The following is a 16,696-nucleotide window of genomic DNA, read 5'->3' on the forward strand; positions in this document are numbered from 1 at the left end:
GGCTGCTGCACGGCCAGCAGCAGCAGCAGCGGCACCACCACCATCCACAGCCAGGTCCGCATCCATATTCATGCTGACCGGGGGGCTGGTGGCTTGTATGCAAATAACAGTATAGGTTGAACCGGCTACCGCGTCGGATGACTACGGGTGGCAAGAGTTCGGATAAAAAGAAGAGAAGACCTGGCAGACGACAGTGTTCTGTTAGCTGACGGAATTTTCCAAAATGTGGAAACTAATATCACGAGCATCGCGGGTTTCTTGAACCAGGTGGAGGCGTCTCAAACTGTACAACCTTCCAACCTCTGCCTGGTGCACTCGCCGACTCGCCGACTCGCCGGTATGGCGAGCCCTGGGTATCCCCTTTTGACCTAGCCTTCTTTCTTTACTTTATCCTATCCGCTTCTACTTCACGGTCCTGATCCGCTCGCTCACCCATGCCACGCTTTTATGTTGTCGTGCACGTGTACGTATGTCTGTACCCATACGCGCATATACCAAAGGGATGTATAATGCGGAGCCTGCTGACAGGTACCAGCGGTGGGGGTGGGGGATGGTGGTGTATCTATATAGCGGCCACGATTCACGGTACACCGACTCTCATCGGGCCCCGGTTGCGTCCTGGGAGGAGGGCTTTCTTTATTAAAGCTCGCCGGAGTGACCAAAATATGAGTTTATATCAACCTCGACCCTTCCGCCCGCTTTACCCTTCTAATGACACTACGTGATCTTACCCGATGAGGGAGGGAAAAGACGAACGAGGGCTTGCTATGCTCTCCGCGTATACCGTTATTATTCGCTCCGCTCGGCGTTCGAAGTAAGCGCTGAAGAATGAAGGTAAATTGATGATATAACGACCGTTAGCGTTTCGTGAAATGAATTTCTGGCCAGGGAGTAGACATTCACAGCCACGATTAACGGACGAATGGGGTGCCGGGATTTATTTGCTTCGGTTCTTCGTTAACCACTTGGCCACCTCTGACTGATCGGACTGTTCATGCGTTTCCTACACTACTGCCCATAAGTGCCCGGACACAGTATATTGTCGATATTAGAGTCTTGCTATTCTTCAATAAGTAAGGCTATCATTTACCGAATTGTATAGCTTTCTTGAACTGTTTTTACAGTAGAACCAGGCTCTGTTATTATTAATTCTTCTTTAGAACTCGAGTTCACAATCTTTCGCGTAGTTACACCTAAAGTAATTCTAACCAAACGCTTACATCGTCTTACGGGCGTGCTTTTTTGTTTTACTTCAATGACATTCGTCTAGTTGCATAAAAGGAGAATAGAAGTTAGAAAAAGGTAACTAAAACTTTTTCCTTTTGTATAGGTGTGTTCTACGTAGACTTTTTCATTCAACCTTAGTTGTAATACTTCTATCGATAATATTTATTAATAAATATCACTCTACGTTCTTTTATAACGATTTAATATATTTACTTCCGATAATATAACATTATTGAAATTAATCAAGACAGTTCGTGTAGAAGATACTTACAAATATTCCTAGAATATTTCACAAAGCACCATCATATATGTACGTCCGGACACTTCTGGACGGTAGTGTATGTCGAAGTTACTTAACCCTGCTGTTCTTCTCGGGTCTATATGACCAGAAATGAAGCAGCTTATATTTCGATATGTATTATATTTTTAAATATTTGTTTCTAGTACCCAACGTATTTAAATTTTACGTCTTATTTCTATGTATTTTCCATTTCTTAGGAACAAATCATTTCAAATTTGAAATAATTTCATAGGAAAACAATAGGGTTAAAAAACCAATTAGCAAGGTGAAACAGCAAAAGGATATACGTTTTACATTAATTATCGATAAGCGCAACTGTGGTTACAACGTAATCAGTTACAACAGTATATCCAGGTGTATTGTTTGTGAAAAATAGTCACATAATATAAAATAGTCCCATAAGTTGAAATCTCATGCTGTGTATATGTATAACTGAAATTAAGGTATGCAGACCAAAATTACTTGGGTACCTAAATTATATTTCCGCAACTAAATAAAATGGAAGTAACAATTTTGTGATATAATTATAATATATAAAGGTGTAAATTGAAATAGATAAGTAATGCGCCTTAAAAAATAATAATAAAATTGATATTCTTCGCAAAACTGTTCCTTCATACCATTATCTGGCGCATTCATGCGCTCAACCACACTTTCCGATAATAAACCATATTTCTATGGACCCCTAGGGATTTATAAAAGCGTTACATATAGTTAAACAACTGAGTAAACGAATGGTACTCCAGAGGCTATTGATTTTTGATCGATTGTGTGTTTTAGTTTGAAAAACCAGGTCTCAAACATCCAACATAAAACTGTTGAACGATTCACCTATATGTATAGTACGTCGATTTGTAAATAGTGTTAATTTACATATTTCGTCAAGTTATCTGTTGTTCGCAAGAATACGGCGCGAAAGATTTATTATTGCCAGAACTTGATGATAAACATGAAATTAATTAGATTCTGTTTTCCGGAAAATTGGCGAAAGGCAAATTGCGAATTCAAAAGTACTTAAATACAACAACAAACAATGCTTTCTGATACTCTTCTATAATGCTTACTTTCTCTATATTTTACGAGCATTGATTCATTTTTTCAAAAGTGTTTAACCATACAATAAAGATTTAGTGATTTTTACGTTAGTTTTAAAACAATGTTCAAGGAAGTTCGAAAGTAATCAATTCCTTTTACACACAGTGCAACTATGAAACTGATTACTTCCTCTTGATGTACACTGTAAAAAAACGGTTATGTTGTTTAACCAAAAAATAAGTCAAGGGGACTTTGTAATTTAAAAGTCTATCACTGCTCTAAAAGAAACATCTCACGAATACTGCATTCAGGCTTTCTATTTAACTATCATTAAGATTGTGTTTAGCGTCTTTTTTAATTATTAAAATATTGATTTGAAACTGGTTACGTGACTCACATTGTACGAATACACGTAGAAGAACCTTGTCAAATGAAAATATGTAAACGTATCTACTTAAACATAAATTATTTCTACGTTACCGTTAAAAATTATAAATAGTCATGAGCTGGACTGTTTATTGAACCAAACACATGGAAATGATATGCTAATACAAATAGTGGGTTTTGTAAACTAGTAAAAAAGATGAATTATAGTTTCAATAAATTATGTTTCTATAACTTTACGTTACTAATAACTAGACTGTGGATTTCATGCATTTACAGATTGTTGGGAGCGGGTAAAATGAACTAAATTGAATATTATTCTCTTTTAAGTTTAAGTTTCCCTTTAACGATCATTCTTCGATATTTCCTTCTAAGGCTGTAATTTTGCATAAACATCCACAGTTTATATACAGAATTGTCACCGAACAATTAAACATGTAATTTATAAAATGTTGTCATATGTTATAGTTATATAAAATACATATTATGTTGTAAAAAGCAAATAAAATTAAAAATATAATTATTCACCTTTTAAAACTATGAATTAGCTGCATGTTCTGGAGATATAGTTCACCATACATTGTAAGTTATTCGATTACCAACAGTGATAGTTCCTGCTTCATTAAAAATAGGAAAAGACTGATTACTATAACAAAGTACATTATTCATAAATCATAGCGAATAGTAATGGTATAGTGAGGTAGTAAATCAGGTTAGGCCAGTAAGTCAATAATCAGAAGTACTTTTTGAGATTACATTTGAGCAATGATTTTTAAATTTCGCTGGACAACATATCATTTTAGAACTACGAAAAATAACACTATCATTGAGACAGTTTTTCCAGACATGGACACATTGTCGTTTCGTTACATCCATCGTATTTCTTTGTTAACCACTCAATATCCCAAGACAAATCAAATCCCAAATGCGTTACTGGTTGCAATACCACTGATATCACTATATCGTAATCACCTATGATATTCTTTTAGTAAGTGGAACTACACCTACTTTAGAATTAAGCCACATGATTTTTTTCCTGTAAATCTATTTTTCTAAACATTTGGCATGTATCGTTTGTTCGTAATTGTGGTAGAAACGAGAAGGAAGTAAAATGTATGTTTCATACGTATAATGCAAACCGAATTTGAATATTCGTCAGAAACTCGTAATGTAGGATAAGACTTGGCGAACGTATCGGTTTACTACTGACCCATACTACTTATTGAAAGCAAGAACTTACACGCATTAGATATATATTTACAATCGATTTCCTTTAAAATAGAGCCTTATATGATACAATTCTATTCTTGATTATAAACCTATTGATGCATGAAGAGTTACTACCTTTCCCATAACGTCAAAATTTCGAATAGATTTATATGTATAAGTGCTTTCATATGCAATGAATTAAATCCTACATATAAGGAACTACAAGGAGTGGCACTATTGAATCAGCTACTGAAAGGTTTATGCATACTGTTTTTCTTCTGCATTCACACAGTACGTGGTGTGCTTCTAGTGATGATCACCTGTGATAGGACATAGAAAAGTTACTAAATTGTAAATGCTCCTATGTAAGTATACAAAAATTATGCAAAATCAGCAAGCCATGTACACGTATATATTCCAACATTCGTCAACTGAGGAGAATATAGTCAAGTATAACGTAATTAGTTTACCAAACCCCGAAAGCAACAAGAAAGAGAGTAAGTATCTTAATAGAAAAATTTGCGGATCATTCTTGCCGAGAGCCACAGGAAACCTAGAAATTCACGCGAATAGGTCAGTCCTTAATATCCTGGCTCCTTCCGGTTTCCGCAACTTTGACTGCAGACGCTCACGTTCACAGACTCATTCACAAGCATGTACTGGGAAGCCCGCACACTTCGAAATCCCAGCCAGTGCGCGGTATCTTCCTTCCATCCTCTCGTCCTTCCTTCGCTTGCGACGGTCCCTCCTAGATTCTCGACCTCCTTCTTTTGGACGATCTCTTTTTTTTCGAGGTCCGAGTTGCAACCATTCTACGTTGAAGACTCTTCCTGGCGATAGGTGGACGAAGGAAGGGAGGTGGGGTAACGTCCAAGAAGTCTTTTCAAATCTCTCAGCATTTAAATATTCGTACCAATCCCTCCTCCCCCCCCCCACCTAACTCCTTCCACCGCGAAGCTTCGAGCTTTCTCGGCCCCCTCGAGCTACCCTCGGTCGACCAACGAACCGACACGAATCGCGGTTGTATTCAAAGAGCTTTCGCTCGTGTTCCCACCATCGCTTCTTCTTCCATCTCTCGTCTCCAGCGTGGATGTACATGCAGCTTCAGTCACCTCGGCACAGGTTTCTCTCTGTCCCTTTGCTGATGGCTCGGCTCGATCTACCGTATAGTAGTCGCGGCTACAGTTCCGTCAGGCCGGTGTGCGTTATTGGCGAAGCGGGGAAAGGCACTTTCATAGAAAGACCGCTGCTCTGTGGCGGGGGAAGGGTGGGGGGGGGGTGCTGTATCGTTTTACGTGTTGCGTTCAATCGTGAATACCCGACCCGCCGTCGGTGCCTTTATCTCTATCTCGACTCGTGCGCTCATTCCGCATCCCTTTCGAGGCCCTCTTTGTTCGAGCGGCTGGCCAAGCACTGCCGTCGCTAACGTCCGGCAAGAGCTCGTTCCTACTTCTTTCTGGATGTGGCGCGCTCGACGCGACCCGCCTCGCCCCGCCGCGCATCTCCACCATTCGTCCCGCTTCGATTTCGATGCACTAATGAAAAAAGTTGCCAATTCGACATCGCCTTCTGCTTGGCTTCGGCCACCTTGCTCTCATTTTCTCTACCTGTCTTTCTCCTTTTACCAAGCGTGTTGTAATTACGATTGGAAGTATGTATATATGGAGAGAACATCTGTTTACTGCGTTTCCTTTTATGCGTATGAACGTGTGTTGGATGTGTCCTAGACGAACGGTGGCTTATTGCACAGTTCTGTATAAAAGACGGCTCCTTTTATGTATTTTTGAATTTTCCGAGCTTGCGAAACATCATTTCCGATCGCGTATGGAGCTTAATGTGTCCCTTTGCAGCATCGGTAGCCTTTGTATATTACCAAGCTAACTTGGAGATACATTCAATGAATTTTTTGTTTCAAGGATTGAGTTATTAAAAATTCAAAATAAAACCATCTGTGTTTAATTATGCATAACAAGAAGTCTTCACTACTTTTATTCATAGAACTTACTTCGTTTAATCCTTAATTACAAACGATGCATTTGAATTTTTATGCCATTATTTCAACCTAGTGGAGAATTTTAGAAGCTATAGTTTTAGCACCTTTATTTGATAGTAAATATCCCCCTATGTCCATAACGGTAAAAGTGTTGCGAAATAGTCGTAGCCGGACTATTTTTCTCTGAGACGGGTCGTCTGCAGTTAAGGCTTGATTTTATTTACCTTCCGATGCAAATAACTTCCTTTTGCTTGAGCATATAGTCCCTATTCGTGTATTCCTAACTCACTTGCAGAATAAATAACTGTACACCGTGCCCGGCAGTTTCTCCCGTGACATTAAGTGCATCAATTTTTCGTGGTCCTCCGCGAATTTCGCAAATTCCTGTAAGTAATCGAGCGTAACGGGAAGAGATCAATCCTCATCCCTCTGGACAAAGAACCCGCCCCAGGGCAGCGCACAATGCTGCAACAGGATTGTGGCAGATTGAACGATGTTATTCAAGGAACTGATGCTGATTACCGAGTTTCTAGATTCAACAAATCGGTCCCGATACATCGTGTGGAATTAGTGAGCTGTTTCTGATTGCATCTGCGAGTAATGCGCGGCCCGTGATCACCGGCTGCCTCGATCCACACTGATCGCCCGAACGTTAACACTGGATAGACACGAGGCAGCCAGTATTCGAAATCTACGAAAGTACCCACGGACAACGAACGGAATGCTTTTCAAAGTCGTAGGATATCCAGCAAACTGAGCCGAATTGGAAGTGGCTTGAGGAACCCAGAAACCATCGGACTCGGTGGACCGAGGGGGGCAGAGAGCCAAGCAGGGAAAAGGGTGGACACATATCATTGTGCCGTCGAGTGGCTTGAATAATTTAGTCGGACAACAAGTGCCTGGACCCAACGTCGACACGCTTCCACTTCAAGGGTAGTTCTCTCCCTACTTCGTCTTCTCTGGGAGACACGGAATGGTAAGTTGACATGGTAGACGACCTGGCTACCGACCTATCCTACCTTTTTATTTTTATTGTACTTTCCCTTCGTTTTCTTTCGACTGTACTTCGACCGTAGACCGGCTGTAACACGAACAACCCAGAGATAACATACTGGGACAAGAGGACTTTGCAGGAACAAGAGAAGAAGTCGCAGGAGGGTTTCAAGTAGAACCGTTACGGCAAAAGTGAGGAGAGGGGTTAAAGAGAGACAAAGTGCTTGAAAAGCTTACTCGCGGAAGAATCTACATTATAAGCGTATACTCTTGCAACCTAATGAGCAAAGTACTCTCCTATACCGCTATTCCTAATTTCAAGCTTGCTCTGTTCGCTGCTTTTACGAGATTCCTTTTTTGTTATCAAACATTCATTCAACTTTACATCTACACCACAGCCTCCGCTTCTAAAAGTGTTGCGTTGCTCTTATTTTAAATTTCTTTATATAGTGCTACAAAGATGACGACGTTCTGAAAGAAAATCGTATGGTAGGTACTATCCTTCATACACATTAATAACAAAACTGTTGGTATAGAAACTATGTTTTGCTGTCTTACACTCGGCGTTGATAATTTAAAGGGATAGCACAGAATATAAAATGGAAATACTCATTTTCGTTTTCATGTAATTCCATACACCTTTCGAAATTTCAATATTTTATCATTCTCAGTTTTAATACGACTAATTTATTTAAATATTGAACTAGAATAAGAACCTGTCCAGTTTTTCAATTTTAGACTGCTGAATAAATCACGTATTAACAACTTATATTTAATTCGAGATGTAATTCAGATTTTGTCTACACTAATATATTGGTAGGTATTAAATTGCTTTATTTTAGTAAGCCACGTATCTTACTCTCGAATACTCCCACTGCTCGGTTTGAAACACCAGAGTAACTCCTTAACTTTGCAGCGTACTTTTTATCTCCTTTCGATTAACTAAATATATACGACGGAATGTAGGGGAAGTATTCAAACCGCACAGAGAACCACAATCCATTGACCTCGACAAACTATTTCTAAACCCATCTAAAATTATCACATACTAGAAACGATATTCAATAGGATTGAATATAATGAACGTTATTTTCAATATCAAATTATATTTCCAATGAATGTCCAATTACGAAGAAAAGAATGTGTTCACTCTTATTAAAATTGCAAGTTATTCATCCGACTGGGATCACGCGAGTAGAAATTAAATTAAGAAGGTAAAGAATGGGAGAACTAAAAGCTCCGAGACAAGACTCGCGCGTAACATTGATTTCACCGAGTTCAACTTCTGGCAAACAAGATATTGAGCTTCAAAGCGGGACTCGTACGTGGGCTGTTTTTGGATGTTCCCCGGTCCTATCTTCTTCTCTCTATCTGCGCAGGGTAAGGAGTGGCCGAAGATCCTTAGCAAGGTTTACAAAGAGAATGCAAGATGCGGCCTCTTACTGAATTTTTCCGTCCTCGTCTTTCTTTTGGTACCGCCTATGTTTCTATCTTCTACCCTCGTGCTCCTACGCCTTTCCTTGGTCGCTCGATATTTCAGACTCTAAGCATAATTTCAGCCCCGGTGGACTATACGCGCGCCGAGGGATTCTTCCGTGGTGACGGAGAGTAGCTGCCTCATTGAAATTTCATACTCGTTGACCTACCTACCAAACCCTACCTCAGACATACTCGGCCAGTTCACCCCCCGTCAAACATCCTGAAAACTTCCTACCGGAAGAGTCAAACGATTACACGCCGCCCTCTCATGTTTCTTCCGTCAATATTCTCTTTAGTAAATTTTCAGAAGCGTTCATGGAAAAACAATTTCATTGTTATCACTTTCGCGTTTTATGCGTTGTAAACGAGCAAAGAAATTCAGTTATATTTTATGTTCGAAAAAAAGCTGTTATATTTTATCTTCGAAAGTAGTCCATAATGGCATCAATACAGTTGAGACACGTGTAATACTAACGGTTATACATTTTTTTAAGGACTGCATTAGGAATGTTGCTCAGAGCACTCTTCACATTCTTCTGAATGTCCTCGAAATCATGAAAACGATGCTTTTTTCAGCCTTTTAATGATATTTTTGAACTTTGGGAACAACATGAAATCCGAAAATCAGAACTACCGAATACGGTGGGTAGCTAAACTCAACAACCCTTTTATTGGTCAATAAAGTATCCATGATATTCAGAAGAGTTATGGACTTTCAAAGGAGTTTTATGACCTAACATTACAGACGTGTCAAGTGTATCAATGTCATGGGGGACTACTTTGAAAGATAGAATATAACAATTTGTTTACTGAGATGTTTGTACAGTTTTTATTATTGGCATGTAGAAACTTTACAGTCGGGCCATGTATACACCTTGTACATACGTGCTTACACATCACCGCATCGTAAAACAAAAACTCCAATTGATCCAATAGTATCGAAAACAACGAATGCCATTCGGTTATGTTGTCCGTTATGTATATCTGTATTTTTTTCCAGAAACAAAACTATTTTATAGGCATAGGCAATGTCAATGGGAAAACCAAAGAAATGTGATAAACAAATCGATGCTTGTACCCCTTACAAAAGCAAACTGACCAAGAACAGTGGAAATCGATTTCTCCTTAAAGAATCGCCTTTTCGCCTGTCAACACGCTCCAGCCTGAAATCGCCTTCTCGAAATGAGCGGGGCAAGTACGAATACGGCAGATAGGGTGCATTAAAAGCGGTTATAACTATGTCACCGCTTCGCTGGACCGAATTCTCGTCGACTATTCGCTAGAGAAACGAAACGATGGTCGTGGTTCGGGAAGGTTTGTCGGAGCAAGGAAGCCAGAGGGACTGGAGGAACAGAGTAAGAGCTTGAACAGAAGAGATGGCCGGGGTGAGGCTAAGTTTACGGGGTCAGTTTGTCGAGAGGTGGCCGAGGGGTAGAGGCGGAAGCAAAGAGCAACGGGGTGGTCGGGCGTACCGAACTCAGGAGGGGAGCAACGACGAGAGGGTGGCAGTGGTGATGCAGGGAGCTGGAAGGCAGGAGAGGTAAGATTTAAACCCTGACAACGTCTCAAGTCCGAGTGCACCGCTCGTTCGGTAGATTCGGGCACTGGCGACCGGCTACTATTACTACTATAACCCGGCACCGGGATCTGAAGGGATTCCCCCGGACGATCAGACGGAGGCAAAAGACTCCGTCTCCGGATTTTAAGTGCCTACCGCCGAACCAGCGAGGCGCATTATTCGGCAACTTCCTTGAATCATTTCACGGAGTATCACCCTCTACGACTGGCTTCTATTACCGGCGCGCCAGTACCGTGTCGCAATTCTATGAATGTTACGAGAAAAATGGAATCATCGTTCTACCAACTAGGAGTAGTCCTATCAACGGATGTGGATACCATTTGAATAAATTTTCTTTTTATAGCTGATTGTCGCGTCGCGGCTTTAGAGCCTCGAAGAGTCTAAATTGTTTTCATGCCGTCAAACCCCGTGAACCCGGATTTCTGAACAGCTGGTGACCGTATGCGTTTAGGGTAATATATGGACCTACTATTACTTTTCCAACTATGAGTAAGAACAAGCAAGGAACCCCTTCCATTTTTCTGTCCTTCGCTTGGATGCAACACACCTACAACGACAAGGTTACCACTCGGTATTTTTTTAAAAGTTTGTAACCACTTTGTGATTTCTACCAAAATTGAATGCCCTGACAAATTTTGTACCGATCCATCGTTATACCAGATCTTAACAAGAATGTACTTGATGTTAAAAGATTTTAACATTTTTTTATATCCAAAATACTCTTATATAAGTCATAATCCAAATTTAAGACAACGTTTGGTCTAACCTCTCCTGCTGACTGAAAATACATTCTGTTCTCGCGTTACATAGGAACACATGATTCTTTCGTTCATCCAGTGAAAGTCCAGTGCTACGGTACCAGATCCTAATTCCCAAATGTCAGGTTTTCTCGACGAAACGGCGATGTAAAGAGATACTTACCGCTGTGCCAAAAATGGGATAAAATGTGAAATATGATGTTTATTATGCTTTTTGATAAATTAAACTTACTCAGTTACTTTGAAGTCGTTCATATTTTTCTTAGAAGATCGTATTTAAAAGAACATTGCTAATTCAGCTAGTGATTCCAAACTTTTGACCGGTAGTGTACATACAAAGAATATTTTACTTTGCCTCGCCATTTCGCTTTGCTCCGGTTTCCCATGGGTAAAGGAGTCTCACTGATCTCACAGACGAGTTATTAGGTATCGTAATACCCTCCAAGATATATGAGTATACGTACTCAACGAGGATTTTAAATAAGATACAGACACATGATTCTTTTTAGAACATTTTACTTATGAAGCGACCGTCTATCCTCAAGTGGATGGAGTCTCCAAGATTTCCCCGCGAGCGGGACTGATCTATAGATTTCAACCGCTATAGCGAGAACCCTAGACTCTAGATTCACTTCGTAAACCGTAGCAGGAAGTCGCAAACCACTCAGAGAAGTAACAGACGCTCTACGAGAGGGGGGGGGAGGGTGAAGACGGGGGATACGTTTTGGTAACGGAAGGAGTGATAATCTTAAGGGGATATAAATCAAGTGACCGCACATTCGCAACGCTCCTGAGTATACAGATTTGTGTGGATTCAGCCGGGTCTGTATTTGCTCGCGTAAACGTAGCTGCATCTGTTAGTAATCCTCTTGCGAAATACTAATTGCTTTGACATGAATTTTTCGCTTTGGAACATCGAAACTTCGACCAACTTACTTTCTACACAATTTGAATCTTAGGGTTACATTGTCATGTAAACTCTGTAAAAAAACGGCTTCTATAGGATTGTTGTAAAAGAAAACTATAACACATTGAACAAACAATCAGTTTTGCGTTTATTAATATACATATTAAGGTGTGAAAAAAGTTTTTCTTGTGTTATTTTATTTAATATATTCTGAAACAGTCACCAATGACTCTGACGTTAAAAAAACGGATACCCAAACGGTGTACATAAAGTCTCAAGATCCACTAACCTGAAATCAAAAAACTAAAGTTTTTGTTAAAACTTATATGTAACCATGGTTCTCGTGTCAATAATCTTCATTGAAAAATAATTAAAATTCGCTAATCGGTACCTGTTTTTGTGAATGTGTTCCAAAAATAAGTAATCTTTTCATAAGAACTGTTAAATGTCTGTCAATCTGGTTGATATGATAACCATCTTTATAAGTTTTAAGAAAAATGTTGGTTTTTTGATTTCAGATGATTGGGTGATTTTAAGTACACCATTTGGCCATCCGCTTTTTTATCGTTGCAGTCATTATTGTTTTTTTCAATACAGTAGACTGTTATAATGTTGCCGCAGCCGGGACTGTAGAAGAGTAAAATTCTCGGAAATGGCAATGCGTCGAGAATCCCCTTCGTGGCGACGACAATATCGTAAGGGCCCACTGTATACATTAAACGAAATATCATAAAAAAATTTGTTTTCATATCTTAAAATGTATATTAATAAACCCCCCACTGATTGTTTACTCTATGTATTATACATAGTATTCTTTTACACAAGTCCTAAAGAAGCCGTTCCTGTTATAGCGTTTACATGAGTATATACCCTTAAACAGTTTGCAATTTATAAATTTGACCAAATGTGATTTTCATCCTGTTTTATGGCAAAGGAATTTCAATTGAACACGCTGATTTTTTAACTACGCAGATACAAACGTGAAATTTTTACGTAACATTCCTTCGTCTAAAAACAATTTAATTGGCTGTAGCGCTGTTTACATAGTGTCATTATTCTGACAGGGAGTATTCAAGAATTTTGTTACAACTTATTTACATATTACTGGTATCAGAAAATAAATAAGTAATTGTTGATCTCAAGATTTTACTCATGTTGTATAGAAAATTTACAATTAAATTATACTGGGTGTGTCCGAAAGGATGGTATAAACATGCAAAAGGTGATCCTTTATGCGAAAATACATTAAAAGTGTAGAATAAAATTTTCTTATCCGAGGCTTAGTTTTCGAGAAAATCGAATTTCAGGTTAGTCAAGTCTTATTCAATTGCACGAGATTCCACGAAATTTTCAAATTCAATTATCTTGAAACCGCAGAATCGTACGAAAAATTTTATTTCACATTTCCGACTTATTTGTGCATGCAGAACAAGCTTTGGTTCACCTGTTACTATTCTTTCGATTGTACCGTGTATACTAAAACACTATGTTTTATATTGCAGATCTATTGTATGTATGTATGTAAATAAACATGAAATTCTAGCTGTTCATTTCTCTTTTCGTCAGATTTTCAGCTTTTTTACATCCAGCAGGAAATTTGATAACGATTGGGGGAAAACCAATGTTTCTCCAATTTTTCTATTTTTGTTTGAATTTCGGGAAAAACGGTTAGAAAAGTTTGCACAAATTTTTACTGTATACACGGACGAATGATTGAATTAACACTCAGGTTGCGTGATGTTTGTAACTTCTTCATAGGGGAGTGATTTGAGGAATGTCTCAAAGAGTATTAGACAATTTTTGGTTATTGTTGTCTGTACGTGAAAACTGTATCGAATAAGAGTTGCGGCAAATGAACTTTAAAGTCGATATTAGTTACTGTAATTTTTGATTTGTTACTGTGAATTATGATTTGTTGCAGTTGTTGTGCCGAATTCGTAGAACAGAATAAAATGTGTTGACAAGTAAATAGGAGTTTGATCAGCATGAGAAATACTTGAATGCTATGGGATAGCCAATAAGAGGGTAAGTAAGTACGCAGCCAGCGAGAGCTCCGTAAGTAATAATTCTCTCCCCCCCCCCCCCCCCCCGAGAAACTCGATATCCCGCGAGGTAAGCTATTTCGTCGGATTTTGCTTTGATCCTTCGTCCACTTTAGGGTTTGCTTCTGGTACAGCAGCGGACATGTGCGCTGGCGAACGAAAAAGTCGCGGCCACCGGATTTCAAGGGAAATTATAGGAAATTTAGAAGAGAACTGGAATTTAGAACGGTCAGAACCGACTTCGGTTAACCATCAACTGCACTGGCCATAAATAATTCATAAGTTTGTTGTAAAAATGCATACATATAATAATATATTAAAATTGCTATGGCCCTTTGGTATGATTGTGTGATTAACCCACAGTAAGCACATTGGTGCAATTTCGCACTAGCAAAATTTTCAAGTCTTAAGTATCTTCAATATCTTACTCATTTCAATTAATATTTTTAAGAAACATAAAACATTCCACGAAATGTGGGTATCTCCAATCGATTACTGAGAAAATGTTCTATCAAAAAGGTACGTTTTATGTAAACATTGCTATTTATTTCTAAAAGTTATAAGACATCAAAGTTTGAAAGTCTCAATTCGCACCTGTGTGCTTACTGTTGGTGCTGGAATAAAGTGTGCATACCACGGGTTAAGATAAAACAATAATGTTGAGAACAGATGAATCAAAGTAAAGAATATACGAAATGTAAACATGTGAGTCACGCAACAGTACAACAGAACGTCGATTATTCGAATGTTGATTATCGGAAACGCTGATTATTCCAAATATCGATTATCGAAACACCGAATTAGTCACGATTATTTTCTGAAAGATTTCCATTTAACAGTAAAACTACCAAACCCAACGAAACGACGGATTGCAGATGCCTCATTTTACGATTACTTAAATTATAATAGTGCTTTTGGCGGAATTTATATTTATATTCTATTATATTTATATTTATATTATATTATATTATATTTATATTTATATTTATATTCAAGGTATTATACATTCTATATTGTGCTATATTATTCTAAACTGACTATATATTATGTATACTATTATATTATACAATTTAAGTAAACATAAACAAAACAAGCATAGTGAAACGTACAATTTATTACTCTTAAACGAACTTCAAGTAAATTATGTTACGCTTTACTTGATTATTCAATATGTATACTGGATTTGATATGCGTAAAGAAAATCGAGGATATAAAATTCTAGACAATGACGACATTGTTTTATCTATTCTTACGGAAGAAAATAATGACAAAGGTGAAGAAATGGTGGCTAGGTGACGTTCAACCATTTATTTGTGTCGTTATGCGATTTTCTATGCAACAAACATTAGTCTTTGTTTTATGATATATATTAACCTCGGTTCTCCATTATGTCTACATATTAATTCGGGCACTTGACGGTATGCAATACTAATGTCACAAGATCAATATTATTACAACATAATACTCTGTTGCATTGTATTGTACGTTAATTAACATTTGTGCGCGATTAAAGTACTATAGTTGTTGGATGCTTATTATAGTTCTTATACGGTTATACACATAATTGTTAAATATTTGTGTTAAAAATCTCATCCATATTCTGTTATGATTTACTATTATTGAAACACCGCGAACTCAAAGGTTTATAATTATGACACTAGGTATTAACAGTTGAAACTTTAGAAATCTTTAGAATCGAGAATTAATGTAACAGAAATTAATATATATCAAAACGTAGGTAATATCCTCTCTTACTCTTTAGGTGTGATACCATGTTTCTAAATGTGAAAATGTAATACAAAATTGTATAAAACTTTCATTTATACTCTGCAAAACAATATATACAAAACAATGTTTCAGACACGACAAGAAACAATATAGTGTTCCACTGCTTTGGATTCACAATGTTATTATACAGAGCAGTAGATATGATTTTGCATTGTTTCAGTGGCTTATGGCTCGATTCTGTATTTCCTCTCTTATCATTACTACTTTCACTATCACTATGACTTACCTCGTATCCTTTTTCTTCTCGGCGTTGCCAAAACAAAGACACAGTCTTTGCATCATCCAATAGCCTTATAATACCATGATGGGTATGCTTATAGAAAGAGAATCCTATATATTTTATTGAAGAGTTTATTATACAGGAGTTTGTAGTCGGTCTGACTATCGGAACTGTTCTCCAGTTCTTCCGTCATACCTGATACCTCCTCGGTAAACGTCTTTGGTCCCCAATCTAACCTTACGTTATGTCCCATACAACGTAACAACGAATAGCAGTGGGTAGAATGTGCCTGACAACGCTCAAACATTCACATTTACACTATCTACACAGTATAACGTAACAGCTAAAGAAAATTCAATTCCATGTAATTTTCTTTTATATAGGAACGACAGCACGATTCAATTAAAATGCTAAGACATATATACTCGTTCCTAGACTTTTAAGTAAAAATGTTAGAATTGAAAAAGTTCCCGTTGTATCGGTGCAATTAAAAAACTTCGACGACGAGAAACTGTCGGACGATGCTCATCAATTGCGCGACGGAATTGGAGAAAGAAGTAAAAAGAATAATGCGAGGGGACAGTGAAAGCTAAATTATTATGTCCGGACATTACAATTGAACCAGTCTATCTCTTGGTTCTATCTAGCCGATAACACGCGAAAGTTGTTCGTACTTTCACGGATAAAGATCTCGAGCAGAAGTACGGTCGTTTGCAAACTAATAGAGCCGTCGCTTTCCCTACAGGGTGTCGAAACTTTCGGAGGCTGTCAACTTTTCCAA

This window comes from Dufourea novaeangliae, unplaced genomic scaffold (genome assembly GCF_001272555.1).
Source record: "Dufourea novaeangliae isolate 0120121106 unplaced genomic scaffold, ASM127255v1 scaffold218, whole genome shotgun sequence".
NCBI classification, from domain to species: domain Eukaryota; kingdom Metazoa; phylum Arthropoda; class Insecta; order Hymenoptera; family Halictidae; genus Dufourea; species Dufourea novaeangliae.